Source organism: Suricata suricatta, chromosome 8, assembly GCF_006229205.1.
Source record: "Suricata suricatta isolate VVHF042 chromosome 8, meerkat_22Aug2017_6uvM2_HiC, whole genome shotgun sequence".
Taxonomy (NCBI): Eukaryota; Metazoa; Chordata; class Mammalia; order Carnivora; family Herpestidae; genus Suricata; species Suricata suricatta.
This window is the reverse complement of record NC_043707.1, coordinates 81443288-81458928: the sequence shown is the minus strand read 5'-3', so window position 1 is coordinate 81458928 and position 15641 is coordinate 81443288. Positions and strand designations below refer to the sequence as shown.

Genomic DNA, 15641 nt, shown 5'->3' with positions numbered 1-15641 from the left:
TTAGCAATCAGACAGCACAAAGAAATAAACAGCATCTAAATTGGCAAGAAGGAAGTCAAACTTCCACACTTTGCAGATGACATGATATAAACCCAAAATATTCCACCAAAAAACTGCTAGAACTGATACATAAATTCAGCAAAGTCACAGGATATAAAATCAATGTACAGAAATTGGTTGCATTACTATACACAAATATTGAAGCAGCAGAAAGAGAAATCAAGGAATCGATCCCATTTACAATTGCACCAAAACCCATGAAATACCTAGGAATAAACCTCACCAAAGAGGTGAATGATCTATATGCTGAAAACTATGGAAATGAAAGAAATCAAAGAAGACACACAAAAAAATGGAAATACATCCCACGCTCATGGATTGGAAGAAAAAATATTGTTAAAATGTCAATATTACCCAAAGCAGTCTACATACTCAATGTAATCCCATCAAAATAACACCAGCATCCTTCACAGATCTAGAACAAACAATCCTAAGATTTGAATGGAACCAGAAAATACCGCGAATAGCCAAAGCAATCCTGAAAAAGAAAACCAAAGCTGGAGGCATCACAATTCTAGATTTCAAGCTGTATTACAAAGCTGTAATCATCAAGACAGCATGGTATTGACACAAAAATAGACACATAGATCAATGGAACACAATGGAGAACCCAGAAATGGACCCCCAAACATATAGCCAACTAATCTTTGACAAAGCAGGAAAGAATATGCAATGGAAAAAAGACAGTCTCTTCAGCAAATGGTGCTGGGAAAACTGGACAGCAACATGCAGAAGAATGAACTTGGACCACTTCCACCAAACACAAAAATAAACTCAAAATGGATGAATGACCTACACATAAGACAGGAAGCCATCAGAATCCTAGAAGAGAGAACAGGCAACAACTTCTTTGACCTCAGCTGTAGCAACTTCCTACATGTCTCTGGAGGCAAGGGAAACAAAAGCTATAATGAACTATTGAGACCTCATCAAAAGAAAAATCTTCTGCAAAGCCAATGAAGTGATCAGCAAAATTAAAAAGCAACCAATGGAATGGGATAAGATATTTGCAAATGACATATCAGATAAAAAGTATCCAAAATCTATAAAGAACTTACTCAACTCAACAACCAAAACAATAAAAAAAACAAAAAACAAATAATCCAGCGAAGAAATGTGCGAAAGACATGAATAGACACTTTCCCAAAAGAGATATCCAAATGGTCAACAGACACATAAAAAATCCTCAACATTACTCATCACCAAGGAAATGCAAATCAAAGCCACAATGAGCTATCACTTCACACCTGTCAGAATGGCTAAAATTAACTCAGATAACAACAGGTGTTGGGAAGCTGTGGTAAAAGAGGAACACTTTTGTGCTATTGCTGGAAAGACAAACTGGTGCAGCCACTCTGGAAAACAGTATGGAGGTTACTCAAAAAATTAAAAATAGAATTTCCCTATGACCCAGCAATTGCACTACTACCTATTTATCCAAAGGATACATTCTAAGAGGCACATGCACTCCAGTGTTTATAGTAGCACTATGGACAATAGCTAAATTATGGAAAGAGCCCAAATGTCCATTGACTGATGAAAGGAATAAAGAAGATGTAGGGAAGCAATCGATTAAACATCCAACTTCGGCTCAGGTCATGATCTCACCACTTGTGGGTTAGAGCCCCATGTTGGGCTCTGTGCTGACAGCTCAAAGCCTGGAGCCTGCTTTGGATTTGTGTCTCCCTCCCTCTCTGCCCCTCCCCAACTCTCACTCTATCTCTCTCTCGAAAATGAATAAATGTTCAAAAAATTTTAAACAGATGTGGTGTATATACATATGTATATGTATATACATATGTATATGTATACACACACACACACACACATGCACACACAATGGAATATTACTCAGTGATCAAAAAGAAGGAAATTTGCCATTTGCAACAATGTGGATGGAACTAGAGTATATTGTGCTAATTGAAATAAGCCAGTCAGAGAAAGACAAACATCACATGATTTCACTCATATTTAAGATACAAAACAGAAGAATATAAGGGAAGGGAAGCAAAAATAATATAAAAACAGTCGGAGACAAACCTTAAGAGAATCTTAAATACAGAGAACAAACTGAGGCTTTTTGGGTTGGGTGTTTATGTGGGGGTGGGCTAAATGGGAGGGGGCATTATGGAGGACCATTGTCAGGAATCACTGGGTGTTAAATGTAAGTGATGAATCACTAAATTTTATTCCTGAAATCATTATTACACTATATATTAGCTAACTTGGATTTAAATTTTTAAAAAACGAAATAAAAAATAATAAAAATAATAAAGAAATAAAATGCAGACATGAGGGGTGCTTGGGTGGTTCAGTCGGTTAAGCATCCAACTCTTGATCTCCACTCAGGTCTTGATCTCATGGTTCATGAGTTTGAGTGCAGAACTTGCTTGTGATTCTCTCTCTCTCTCCTTCTCTCTCCCTGTCCCTCCCCTGCTCATGCTCTCTCTGTCTCTCTCAAAATAAAAATTATACTTTTTTTAAAAAGCCTGTTTCTAAATACACATGTTTTTTTTTCTAGGTCTCTATCCTTGTAGACTTATACCAGTACCACAGTGTTTGATATAATATAACTTAAAATTTGATAAGTGGTATGGCAGGCAGAAAAACCTCTCCCCAAAGATGTTTACATCATAATCCCTGGAACCTGTGAATATGTTACTTTGCATGGGAAAGGAACTTGGCTGATATGATTAAATTAAAACCTTTGAGATGTAGAGATTATTCTGGATTACCTAGATGGGCCCAATCCAATGCTTAGTTCTCCCAGCTGAGATCAGCATGAGAGAAAGATCTGATAGAGGAGACTGAGAAGACACATGTAACGTTCTTGGGTTTGAAGGTGGAGGAAAAACGCCATGAGCCAGGAATGCCAGCAGTCTCCAGAAACTGGAAAGGGCAAGGAAATTACACCTCTAGAGCCTCCAGAAATTCATACAGCCCTGATAATACTTTGAATTTAGCCTAGTGAGAGAAAGTAAACACACACAGTATGTAATATATAATGTAATATTTTACATTTATCTATATTTATATGTGTATCTATACCTATAGATATCCTATCAGTACTGTTTCTTTGAAGAACTTTAACACACATATTTTTAAAATTATTTCAGTCATCTTTTCCAATGTTTCTCCATATGAATCTTTCTCTTACATCTTTTTTAGATTTAGTCTTGATTGCCATGTATGTTTATTGATGTCATAAACAGTACCTTTTTATGTCATTTTATAGTTTGATGCTTGAATATAGTTATTACATAAATGATTTTTGAATATTGGTCTCATTTTCAGCAATACAACTGAGCTCTACAATGGCTTCAAATACTTTGTCAGTTCTTTTGGATGTTCTACATAGATTATCACATCAGTAAAAATTAACCATTTTGTTTCTACTTCCTAATCCCTTTGGGCTCCTTCTCAGTGTTGTAAAGTGTTGATAGTGTGTATTTGTGAAAGTAGGCTAAGTGGTATAATAAATATACTATTTCAGTGGCCACATAGAGAAAGAGAGAGAGTGCCTAGAGGTTGTATGGAAGGTTTCCTTATAGCTCAGGTCTTGAGACAGTGAACATCACTTATTCCCACATTTCTTTACCCAGAATTCAGTCACACAAGTCTGCCTAACTGCAAAGAAGACTGAGAGATATGAGTTCTGGGCCCAGGAAGAAAGATAAATAGCAGTTGTTAGTGGTAGCTCAATGTTCTTTGGGTATCTGTTTGGCTAGAGGAGGTGTCAGATCTTAAACTGATAAGAGCAGACACTACACTTGATCTTAGCCAAAAGGCCAAGAAGCAATGGGTGTCTATTTGGAATGAGAATTGCTGGGCCAAAGCATATCATTGTTTTTGTACTTTTATATTATTCTTATGCTTTATTTTTGTATAAAATATAATATGGGGATATTCACATAATTTCATGTTGACCTCAGATACTTTGTAACAATACATAATTAGAACTCATTTAAAAAATTGATCTAGCTCTGTCCAAGATTGCTAACTTCTATGAAGTTATAGCAATAGCCGAGTATTTCTTCTAAGTAGAAAGAAACTGTTAAGGGAGAACATTGCTCAGGGGCTGTTAAGGAGCCATCTCTGAGAGAAAGGAAAAGCAACATGTACTAGCTTCCCCATTCCATTGGAAGCATCTTTATATTCATTAAATCAAGTGATAATAAAAGTCATAAAAGAACACACTGAAGCTTTAGGAGAGGAGGGGATGTCTTTTTGGTCACAGATATGATGGAGGTAAGAGAGTTCAGATGACTGTGAAGTGTGCAGAAGCCACTGGGCTTCTCTAGCTCTTGATGAAAAAAATTCCTCTTTCTCCTCCAACAGATGCCTCTTCGAATCTCATTCAACTCCAATGAAAACCGTCACATCAATACATGGCTTTATTTATATGAAATTGTAGTACCTGGAAGAACAGCTCTGCCTCATTGTTTTCACTTATGTTCTTCAAGCCTTCACTTAGAAACTGCCATGAAAGCCTCCATACCATTGATCAACGAGGCACTAAGTTTTCTGTGATGGGCACCAACACTATCAGGTTGTAGGTCTAACAAAAAAGTGCTGTGCTTGTAACAATGAAAAGTTTTCATTTCAACTTATTCTATAGAAGAATATAAATCAGGTGTGATGATGCATTTAGATATCTAGTGTCCAGGTTAGAGAAAGTTGATTAGTTACATAGGTAACACATGATTAACAACAGGAAAAGTAGTGACCTGATGATCTGTATGTGACCAAGGTTTAAGTTATCAAACACGATACAGCCCTATCTCAGACTTTTCCAGTATCTCCTGTTGTTTGAGCTTTGTGGCTACTGAGATTAGGAAATCTACAAAAACACCAGATTGGGGTTTCTCTGCAGAGAAACATCTTCCCTCTAAGAAATTCTATGGTTTAGTCAACATATTGCTAGCTGAAATTCCTAGCTGTGAGAAAGGTTAGCAAATTTGCTAACCAGAATTGCAAAGAAGGTGGAAACAAAGTGATAATTATTCAGAAAGCTAACTATCTACTAAATATTATTAAATAATATTTAAATTATTATTTAAAAAGTAGGCTATATGAATACTCCCCTTAAAAGCTACTTAGACCCTTCTCATACTTTTCAGTTTCTCCCTGTGTAACTGTGTACCTCTTTCCCCTTCCTGATTCCAATTCTCCTGTCTTATATTCTTGTATCTTTCCTATTTCCCCAATATTTACCTTTGTCTTCTTTTTCTCTCCTTCTCCCACTCTTTTTTCAACTTCTTTATCATATTTTCTCTTCCCTCACCTCTCACCTTTTTGTCACCTTCTCATAACAGGAGTAAATATATTTCTATTTTTGGCCGTTAATGTTATAGACAGAGTGTTTCTTATTTCTTGATCTTAACACAACATTCAAATTAATTGACTGTTCCTTATACAACTTCATGTTACATGACTCATCTGAATACTTGGTTAGAGTGGGACTAAGGACTCTACATTTTTACCCACAGGTGATTCTGCTGTGGGTATTCTGTAAGAGTACACTTTGAGAAATCCTGCTTTCACTCATTTTTCACTGCTTTCAGTATTACCTCCCATGCTGCAATTTGAAAACCTCCTCTTTTCTTAAATTTCAATGTTGACTATTAACAAATGACCTTGCAGATTACTTTATAGAGAACAAGGTAATAAAGTGAGTTTCTTCAGTTTTCATCTTTTGACAACCACTAAGGATTTGTCTCTTTTTTTCCTGAATTCATCCTTGCAACCCTTCTTTTATCAAGGTTGACAGTGTGCCCTGAAATTCCATCATTCAGAAGACAGTCCTTCTCCCCAACCCTCACTATTCCTTCTCTTTATCTTTTTCTCTCTGTCCCTGTTTCTCTCTTTTTCTCTCTCCTTTTCTCCTCCCACCCCTATCTCTGCTCTAACGATTCCTTAAAATTTATCATTGTTGTCACAGTTACTATTATTGAAATGAAGATTTATCTCTTTTACAAACTGATAAGCTTCTTGAGTTCAGGGTTCACATAATCATCTTTATATACCTAAGAGTACCTAGTTCTATCCTTCAGTAAATACTTGCTGAATAAACTATTAGTTGTTCTTTTCCCTAATACAAAACGAAATCTAATTGGTTGTTTGTCTTCATGCATATTCCTCAACTGAGTATTTTTCTGAATCATGGAAATGACAATCCTTAGCCTTGTGTTAAAGAATAGATGTTCAGGGGCACCTGGGTGGCTCAGTTGGTTAAGTGTCCAACTTCAGCTCAGATCATGATCTCACAGTTCATGGGTTCAAGGCCTGCATCCGGCTCTGAGCCAACGGCTCAGAGCCTGGATCCTGCTTCAGATTGTGTATGTGTGTGTGTCTCTCTCTGCCCCTTCCCCAGCTTGTGTTCTCTCTCTCTCTCTCAAAAATAAATTAGAAACATTAAAACTTGAAAAAAAAGGAATAGCTGTTCAGAAACCAGTAACATTCAGAAAATGTAATCAACATTTTTATTTGTAATGGCAATTAAATCTGAAAATATTTAGAAATAACCTTCTCAAGAAATGTGATATTTGTATGTAGGAAACCACATTTACTGATAATAAAAGCTTTGAATAAAAGGAAAGGCATATTTATTTCTCTGGCAACTGAAAAATGAATATCATAACAATGTCATCTCTTCCAACCACTAAACACCCAACCCAGAATATGATAAGGCTTTTGATTTCTTGCTCACAGGGATGGGCAGTTTCAGAAGCTGTCATGTGGTGTTTGTCACTATGCTATCCCTAATCCCACCGGCCAAGAAACTACGGAACCCATGGGAGGGTTCTGCCAATTACTGAGGATGTATATTTTAATTATACACTTGAGGCCTGAGGAGCTGGCCACTGGGTTTGTGAACATAGTAGAACCACTGTGAGCAAGATCAAGATTAGATTCTATTTAATATCTGACCCCCATTGACCCTAATGGGAAGGGGTATTGCAACACCTCCTTCAATGTCAACTTGTGCAATTGTGTCCAATAGTCTCTAAATGTCTGAGAATTCCCCTTTCCCCAGTTTATGGTCACCTAAGTAAAGGAACTGAGTTCCTTTGGTGAAGGATAGGGGAGATCATTACCATAAATCATGGCTGTTCTAGGATCTTTCCTCATGGGGACAGAGTCTCTCTTTTAGGTAAATCTGAAAATTGCCTAGTTTAGGCAATGATTCATGAGTAGGGACTTGGGCCCTCGACTTTCTGATTATTTATCCTCATTTCTTTTGGTTAAATAAATTAAACATATCTTTATCGGTTGCCAATTATCTTGCTCTAAGGAACACCATGTTCTATTAACTACCACCACAGCTCGATTCAGGTCAGGTCCCTTGGCTGTCACTCTGAACTTACTACACATGATGCTAATTCCACCCATTTTGCTTCTGATGGTTATATGCTGTCATTTTGCCTCTATGGCTTCAGTATCCTTTCATCTCCATTGCTATAGAAAGCCTAATTCTGGAACAGCCCTGGACTACAGAGGAAGCCACCTTCGATCATCTCAATGATCCTGACTCCTTTACCAGCACATTCCTCACTGCTTTGACAGAGTGTCTCCTGAATAAACATAGTTGACTGGTAATCCAGCTGCTCACCAATTTGAACCTTTCAATCCCTTTTTCCACCATCTGCCATTGCAGTTCTGGAGATTTCTCCTTCATTTGGGCTATCACTTTTTTCCAAGTTTTCAATGGCCATTGTAGAAGCATGGTAATGTTGTCTTCTGGGGCCTTTGCCAGGGCATTAAATCCTGTGGAATGGGAAAATGTTCTACAGATAAACTCTCTTTTCTCCAATTTCATATTCTATCTCATTGATTTAGCATCTCCAGGATTCAATCCCATATATACTCTCATGGCTTTTGGATGAAGACAGTCCCCTCAAAGAGGGTAACCTTGGGCAAGGCAGCTCTCTTTGGTAGAGAGCAGTTTTAGTATCCACAAATGATGCTTGTCAGAAACAATTAGCATTATGGTTGCAGAAAGGATATTTTCCAATTCCTTCATTCCTTTAGTTTACACATCTCTAACATCCCAATATAACAAAACAGAGAAAATAATGACAAATACTATTTGAAAGAAAAAATACAAGTGATCCCTAAAATGAAAAACATAATTACTTTTCCAAAGGTCAAGTAAATGCAAGTTATGATAAAATAAAATATTGCAAAGTTATGCTTGGGTTTTTTTTTTTGTTTTTGGGTGAGTTGTTGATTTTTTAGCACTAATTTCCATATAAGAAAGGAGTATAAACTTGTACAATTTAGCTCTATGTATCAAGAAACAGATAATTTCTTCTCTTGTCTCACTTTAAGAAGTTTCAAAGTATAGTGTCATCTTATTGGTCTTAATCAGCCCAGGCTGCCATGAGATACATCATAGACTATGTTGCTTAAACAAAAGATTCTTTTCCCCTCGCAGTTGTGGAGGCTAGAAAGTCCAAAATCAGGATTCTGGCATGGACACTTTCTGATGAGGACTCTCTTCTGGGCTTACAGATGTCTGCCCTCTTTCTGTTTCTTCGAATGGCAGGGGTGGGAAAGTGGAGGGGGGGATGGAGGGGAAGGAGGCAGGGTGGATGAGAGGGATGAAGGAGAGAAAGAGAACATTTTCTTTCTCTTCTTATAGGCTGAAGTCTTATCAGATTAGGGCCACATCCTTATGGCTTCATTTAACCTTGTTTCTTCTAAAGATTCAACCCCAGATACAGCCATATTGGGAATTAATGCTGTCTACAGCATCATCTCTTAAAGTAATTGAGTTTACTCTACTTATTGATATATTTGCAAAAAGTTGTCAGAAATGGTATTTCCATGATGTTAACTTTGGTGATTTTTTCTTTTTTTAATGCTTATTCATTTTTGAGAGACACACAGAGCATAAGCACTGGAGGGGCAGAGAGAGAGGGACACAGAATCCAAAGCAGCCTCCAGGATCTGATCTGTCAGCACAGAATCTATCATAGGGCTTGAACTCACAAACGCGAGATCATGGCCTAAGCTGAAGTTGGATGCTTAACTGACTGAGCCACCCAGGCACCTCGACTTTGGTGACTTCTGAATGGTAAGAATTTTTGGTTTTGGTTTTCCTCTTTGCACTTTTCTATCTATTGCTTGATGTTTTCATAAAGCTACTTTCTGAAGTTATAAATTTAAAAAAGTGACGTCTTTTCAACAGTACCCTACCTTGTTTGCTATCATGCTGGGTTGATTGTGAAGAAAGACTTTTTCATTGTCAGGAAGATGACTTCTAACTCACCTAGTGCTTCTCCTATTTCCCCAACAAACACTGCTTTGAACACATGAGGAAGCAGTAGGCAGGGGGAGGAATTACTAAAGGTGTAATCAGAGGTATCTATCCTATCTCAAAAATGAAATTTCTTTAAAGTCTTATAATCTTTAAACTGATTTGATTTTTCCATTGTACTATATAATAGTTCTCAGTTTATTTCTATATAAAATCACACTTAAAATTACTTAACCTTTGAGGAAAATTCATATTAAAGGAAAATATATCATTATGTATCCTTGGACATTAAGTGTCCCTTGAGTCAATAACCTTATATCTGGAGGTACTCATATCCTCGTTTGAGAGGATCTAATTTTATGATTAAAACTATCATTTGGGGTGCCTGGGTGGCTCAGTCAGTTGAGCATCAGACTCTATTTTGGCTCAGGTCATGATTCTAGGGTTGTAGGATTGAGCTCTGGGTTGGGCTCTGCACAGAGCATAGAGCCTGCTTGAGATTCTCTCTCTCTGTCTTCTCTCCTGCTCATGCTCGCTCTCTCTCTCTCTCTCTCTCAAAAAAAAACAAAACAAAACTATCATTTGACTGGACCTCTACAAATTGTAAAATATTTTCCACATAAATTATGTCACGGACCTTTTCAGCATCTTCTTTTCCAGGCTATGCCTACTTTACCTAATCTTTCTTTTTCTTTCTTCTTTTCTTTTCTTTTTTTCTTTTACCTAATCTTTCAATACTAGAATCCCTCCAGGAGGCTCAGTCTTTTTTTTTTTTTATCACTTTATATTCTCTCCCTAGATAATAATTTTTTAAGTGAAGGTTTCAAGTACTTTGTAAATTTCAGTGATACTCAAATCTATATCCTTAGAACCATCTATACAACAGCTTGCTTGACATCTTATCTTGGGTATCTCACAAGCATTTTAATATTTAAATATCCAGTATGAAATTCATGAACTTCCTCCAAATCTTGGCCTGCTCCATTCAAAAGCACCACCATCCATCTAGCCATGCAAACCAAAAACTGGAATTATCTATGACATCTCAGCATCCCTCACATCAACATCCAATATATTATTAATGTTTACCAACTTCTAAAAATGCCTCCAGTTTGTTGATTTATCATAATTTCACCACCACCATCCCAGTTCAAGCTACCATGATTTTTTCTACTAAAATAGACATTTGTATTTTTTTTTCTGATGTCATGTAGGCATCTCATAATTAGATGTCCAAACAGAATTCTTGATTGTTGACTCAAAGTTATTATTTTCCCATATTCTTCATGGGAAATGGAACCGCCATAAATCTAGTTTCTCAAGTGAAAACTAGGAGATAATTCTAAATTACTCACCTTCTCCCATGCTCTCAACTCAGTTGTCATTGTGTTCTGCTGGCTATATCTTCAAAATATATGTCAGTTTCATCTCTTCTCTTAATTTTCTCTATTAACATCCTATTCTAAGCCACCATCATCTATCAACTGGATTCCTTTTGGAACCTCCTAACAGGTCTTCTTACTTCTACTCTAGCCTACCTGTATTCTACTTTCAGTGAAATTCTTTTTAATATTGTGAATAAGATAATGGCACACCCATTACAAAACTGTCCATATTCAGGAAAAATCTTGCAAGTCTTTCTATATCTGGTCAGCTTATGTTTCCAACATATTCTCCTACCAGTCCCCCTGTCTTTCACTAGACACATTGGCCTTCTTTCTGTACCTCTCTGCAAACTTGTTCCCACTTCAGGGTCTTTACACTTGTGTCCTCTCTGTTTAGAATTTATTTACACCTTGGGAAAGTTCTCCTTCATTTAATTCATACCTCTGTTCAAATGCCATCTTCTCACAAGGGTCTCCTCTAAATACCCGTCCAACTCCTTCCAGTCACTTCCCATATCCTTACCTGTTTTTTTTTTTTCAGGGACCTCTAAGTTATATATTATTATTTGCTTACATGTTTGTTATTTATATTTGTTGTCCACATCCCTCATGAAGATAGAGATTTCACATATCTTGTTCATAATTATATCCCCATTTTCAAACATAGTACATGCAAATAACGTGCTAAATAAATAAATTCTTGAATGAATGAGTGAATAAATAAATAAATATTGTGAGTTGTACAGGACTAATATTAATGCATACCTATTTGACAAATAAGTCAATGAAAGCACCAATGTTCATCTAAGGTTTTATATGACATTATTTTCTTCCAAAGAAAATAATAGCAGCTTACATTATTGAGCTCTTACTAAATGCTAAGTCTCCTTCTAAGCACTAAGCATGTTCTGTCTAATTAATCCCCCCTACACTCCTATGAGACAGGTGTTATTATCAACCTCATTTATTGATAAGGGATCAGTGTAACTGAGTAACTAAGAAATTTACCCAAGCTTACAAAACTAGTAAAGAGTAACTCAGAATGTGAACCCAAACATTCTGACTCAAGAGTCTATGCCCTTAAATACTACATTAAATATATTAAATTAATTAATAAAGGGAAACCACTAACACAGTGTCTGGCACATAAGCACTATGGTAACTAGATATTAGTATTATTATGTTACTTTGTTGGTGAAATGTTTGTTTAAATATTTGCCCATGTTTATTGGTTCTACTGGTTTGTGGTTTGCCTTTTAATTCCTTATTGATGTTTGTCAAAGAGCAAACATTTTACATTTACATAAAGTACAATTTACAACATTTTCTTTTATGTTTTGTATTTCTTTGTCTTATCTAATAAACCTTGTAATGTCAGAGCACAAAAAAAATTTTTAATAAAAATTATAGAGCTTTAAATCAATACATATTTTTTCCATTGAAGATATTAAGTCAATCCAGCACCATTTTTCTTTTTTTCATTTAATTGCCTTGGTTTCTTTGTGGAAAGTCAGTTGAATATATATGTATTGACCTATTTCTAGACTTCTATCTATTCCATTGATCTATAGGTCTTTCTTTTTGCTAATACCAAACTGTCCTGATTAAAGTAGCCTCTTATAATATGTTTGTGCTATTCAATATAGTATCTTCTAACCTTGCTACTTAAATTTAAATTAATTAAAATAGAATAAAATTAGAATTTCTGTTCTTTAGGTGCAGGAGCAACATTTAAAATGCTTAACAGCCACATGTAACTAGCAACTACTAAATAATGCCACACACAATTACAGAAAATTCCAACTATCATAGACAATTGTATTTAACAGTGCTATAGAAAGTCTTGGATAGAACTTTGTTGTTTTTTTTAATTGCTTTGGTTGACAATTTTATATGTCTGTAACAATTGTAATTATCTATGCACCAAATATGGAAGCACCTAAATACATAAAGCAATTATAAACAAACATAAAGGAAGAAATTGACAGTAATACAATAATAGGAAAGGATTTAACATGCTACTTACATCAATGGGTAGATCCTCCAGAAAGAAAATCAACAAAGAAACTGTGGCTTGGAATGACACATTAGACTGAATGGATCTAACAGTAACAGGTATGTTCAGAACATTCCATCCCCAAACAACAGATTACATATTCTTTTCAAGTGCACATGAAATATTCTCCAGAATAGACTTCATGTTAGGCCACAAAATAAATCTCAATACATTTAAAAGGTTTTAATTCATATCGTGCATCTTTTCTAATCACAACAGTCTAAAGGTAGAAATCAATCATAAGAAAAAGTCTGGAAATAACACAAATATGTGGAAGCTAAATAATGTGCTACTAAACAATGAATGGATTAACCAAGAAATCTGAGAGAAAATTTAAAAATAGGTGGAGACAAATGAAAACGAAAACACAGTGGTCCAAAGTCCTTAGGATACAGCAAAGCTGTTCTAAGAGGGAAGGTTTTTTTTTTAATAGTTTATTTTCAAATTGGTTTCCGTGTAACACCCAGTGCTTCTCCCCACAAGTTCTCCCCACCATGACCATCACTCCCTTCTCTCCTTCCCCCTCCCCCTTCAGTCCATGGTTCGTTTTCAGTATTCAATAGTCTTTCATGATTTGTGTCCCTTCTTCTCCCCAGCTCTCTTTCCCCCTTCCTCTCCTTATGGTCCTCTGTTAGGTTTCTCCTGTTCTCCTGCTAGACCTATGAGTGCAAACATACGGTATCTGTCCTTCTCTCCGACTTATTTCACTTAGTATGACACCCTCGAGGTCCATCCACCTTGCCACAAATGGCCATATTTCATTCTTCTAATAGGGAAGTTTATACCAATACAAGTTTATACAGAGGGAAGTTTCTATCATGAAAAAAAATATATCGACCTAACTTTACACATAAAAAGGCTAGAAAAAGACCAACATACAAAGCCCCACACCAGTAGAAGGAAGAAAATGATAAAGATTAGAGCAGATGTAAATTAATAGAAAATGAAAAAGCAATAGAACGGATCAATGAAACCAGGAGCTGATTCTTTGGAAAGATCAACAAAGTTGATAAACTTTTAGCTGGATTAATCAAGAAAAAAAGAGAGAAGACCCCAAAAAATGGTAGGGCGAAATAAAAACTAACATCACAGAAATAAGAAGGATTATAAGAGAATATTATTAAAAATCATATCCAGGGCACCCAGGTGGCTCAGTCGGTTAAGTGTCCAACTTCGGCTCAGGTCATGATCTCACTTCTTGTGGATTCGAGCCCCATGTTGGGGTCTGTTCTGATACCTCAGAGCCTGGAGCCTGCTTTGGATTCTGTGTCTCCCTCTCTCTCTCTCTGCCCCTTCCCCGCTCACACCCTATCTCTCTCTCAAAAACAAATAAATGTTTAAAAAAATTTAAAAATCATACCAAACAAATTAGACAATCTTAAAGAAATGGATAAATTTCTAGAAACATATAAACTTCCAAAATTGAAACAAGAAGAAATAGAAAATTTGAACAGACCAATTATTAGCAACAAAATTGAATCCATAATCAAAAAGTGGCCTTCAAACAAAAAATTCACAGGTGAGTTCTACCACACATTTAAAGAAGAGTTCATACATATTCTTCTCAAACTACTCCAAAAAATAGAAAAGAAAGAAAAACTTCTAAATTCATTCTACAAGGCCAGCATTACTCTGATACCAAAATCCGATAAAGCTAGACATTACAAAAAAAGAAAACCACAAGCCAATATCTCTGATGAACATAGATGCAAAAATCCTCAACAAATATTAGCAAACCAAATCCAACAGTACATTAAAAATATCATTCATGATGATCAAGTGGAACTTATTCCAGGAACACAGAGGTGATTCAAGATTTGCAAGTCAATAAGCATTACATTAACAAAGGAAAAAATAAAAACCATATGATTACCTCAAAAAATGCACTGATTATTCTAGGTTTGTACTGTCATATAAATTTTAGAATCAGATAGTCAATGGCCATATCAAGGCTACTAGAATTTTGTTTTGGATTGCATGGAATCTATTGATCAATTTGGAAGACCTACAATGTTATTGAGTCTTCCAATTCACAAACATCTCTCTCCATTTATATAGGTTTTCTTTAATTTCTCCCAGCAGTGTTCTGTCAGTTTTAGTAAATAGAACTTGAACATCTTTTATTAGGTTTATTACTGAGTATACTGTTTTTTGGCATGATTGTAAATAAAAGTTTTAATATTTTACAGTATATCTTGATATCAGATAATATACGTTTACCTAACTCTATTCTCATTCAGTATTACTTTAGATATTCTAGATTCCTTACATTTCCATATACATTAAAAAAGAGGTTTGTCAACTTCTACCAGAAATACTTGCTAGGATTTTGACTGAGATTTAATTGAATCTATAGGTGAATCTGGGGAGAAGTGACAACAATATTGAGTACTCTAACTCACAAGTAAGGCACATCTTTAAATTGGTTTAGGTCTTCTTTAATTTCATCAGTGTTTGCTAATTTTCAGTTTATAAGATTTGTACTATTTTATTAGATGCATCCTTTTATATTTCTTACTGTAAATGTGAATGCTATTGTAAATGGCATTTTTTTACATTTAAATTTTAATTTTCAGGGGTATTTTTTGTGCTTGTATATCGGAATACAATTAGCTTCTGTATACTGACTTTATTCTGTGACCTTGCTAAACTCATTCATAAGTTGTAGTAGCGTTTATTTAGGTTTCTCAGTATTTTGTGTACCCAGTTGTGATGTCTACAATATGACAAATACAAATACAAAATTTATTTCTTTCATTTCAATCTGCATGTCTTTCCTTTCTCTTACTTGTTGTAGCACACTGACTCGCAACACTAGTACTATGCTGAATAGAACCCTGGAGGAAAGCATGCAGGCTTTCATTCTTTTTTTGAGGTT

General features: G+C 35.6%; 1 non-coding gene across 1 annotated transcript; it reads right to left on the bottom strand.

Annotated features, from left to right (window-relative positions):
* Positions 1-3662: 3662 nt before the first annotated feature.
* LOC115300446 lies at positions 3663-3860 on the bottom strand. The gene has a single exon (XR_003912653.1). It is a non-coding gene; the product is annotated as a U2 spliceosomal RNA (small nuclear RNA).
* Positions 3861-15641: the final 11781 nt, after the last annotated feature.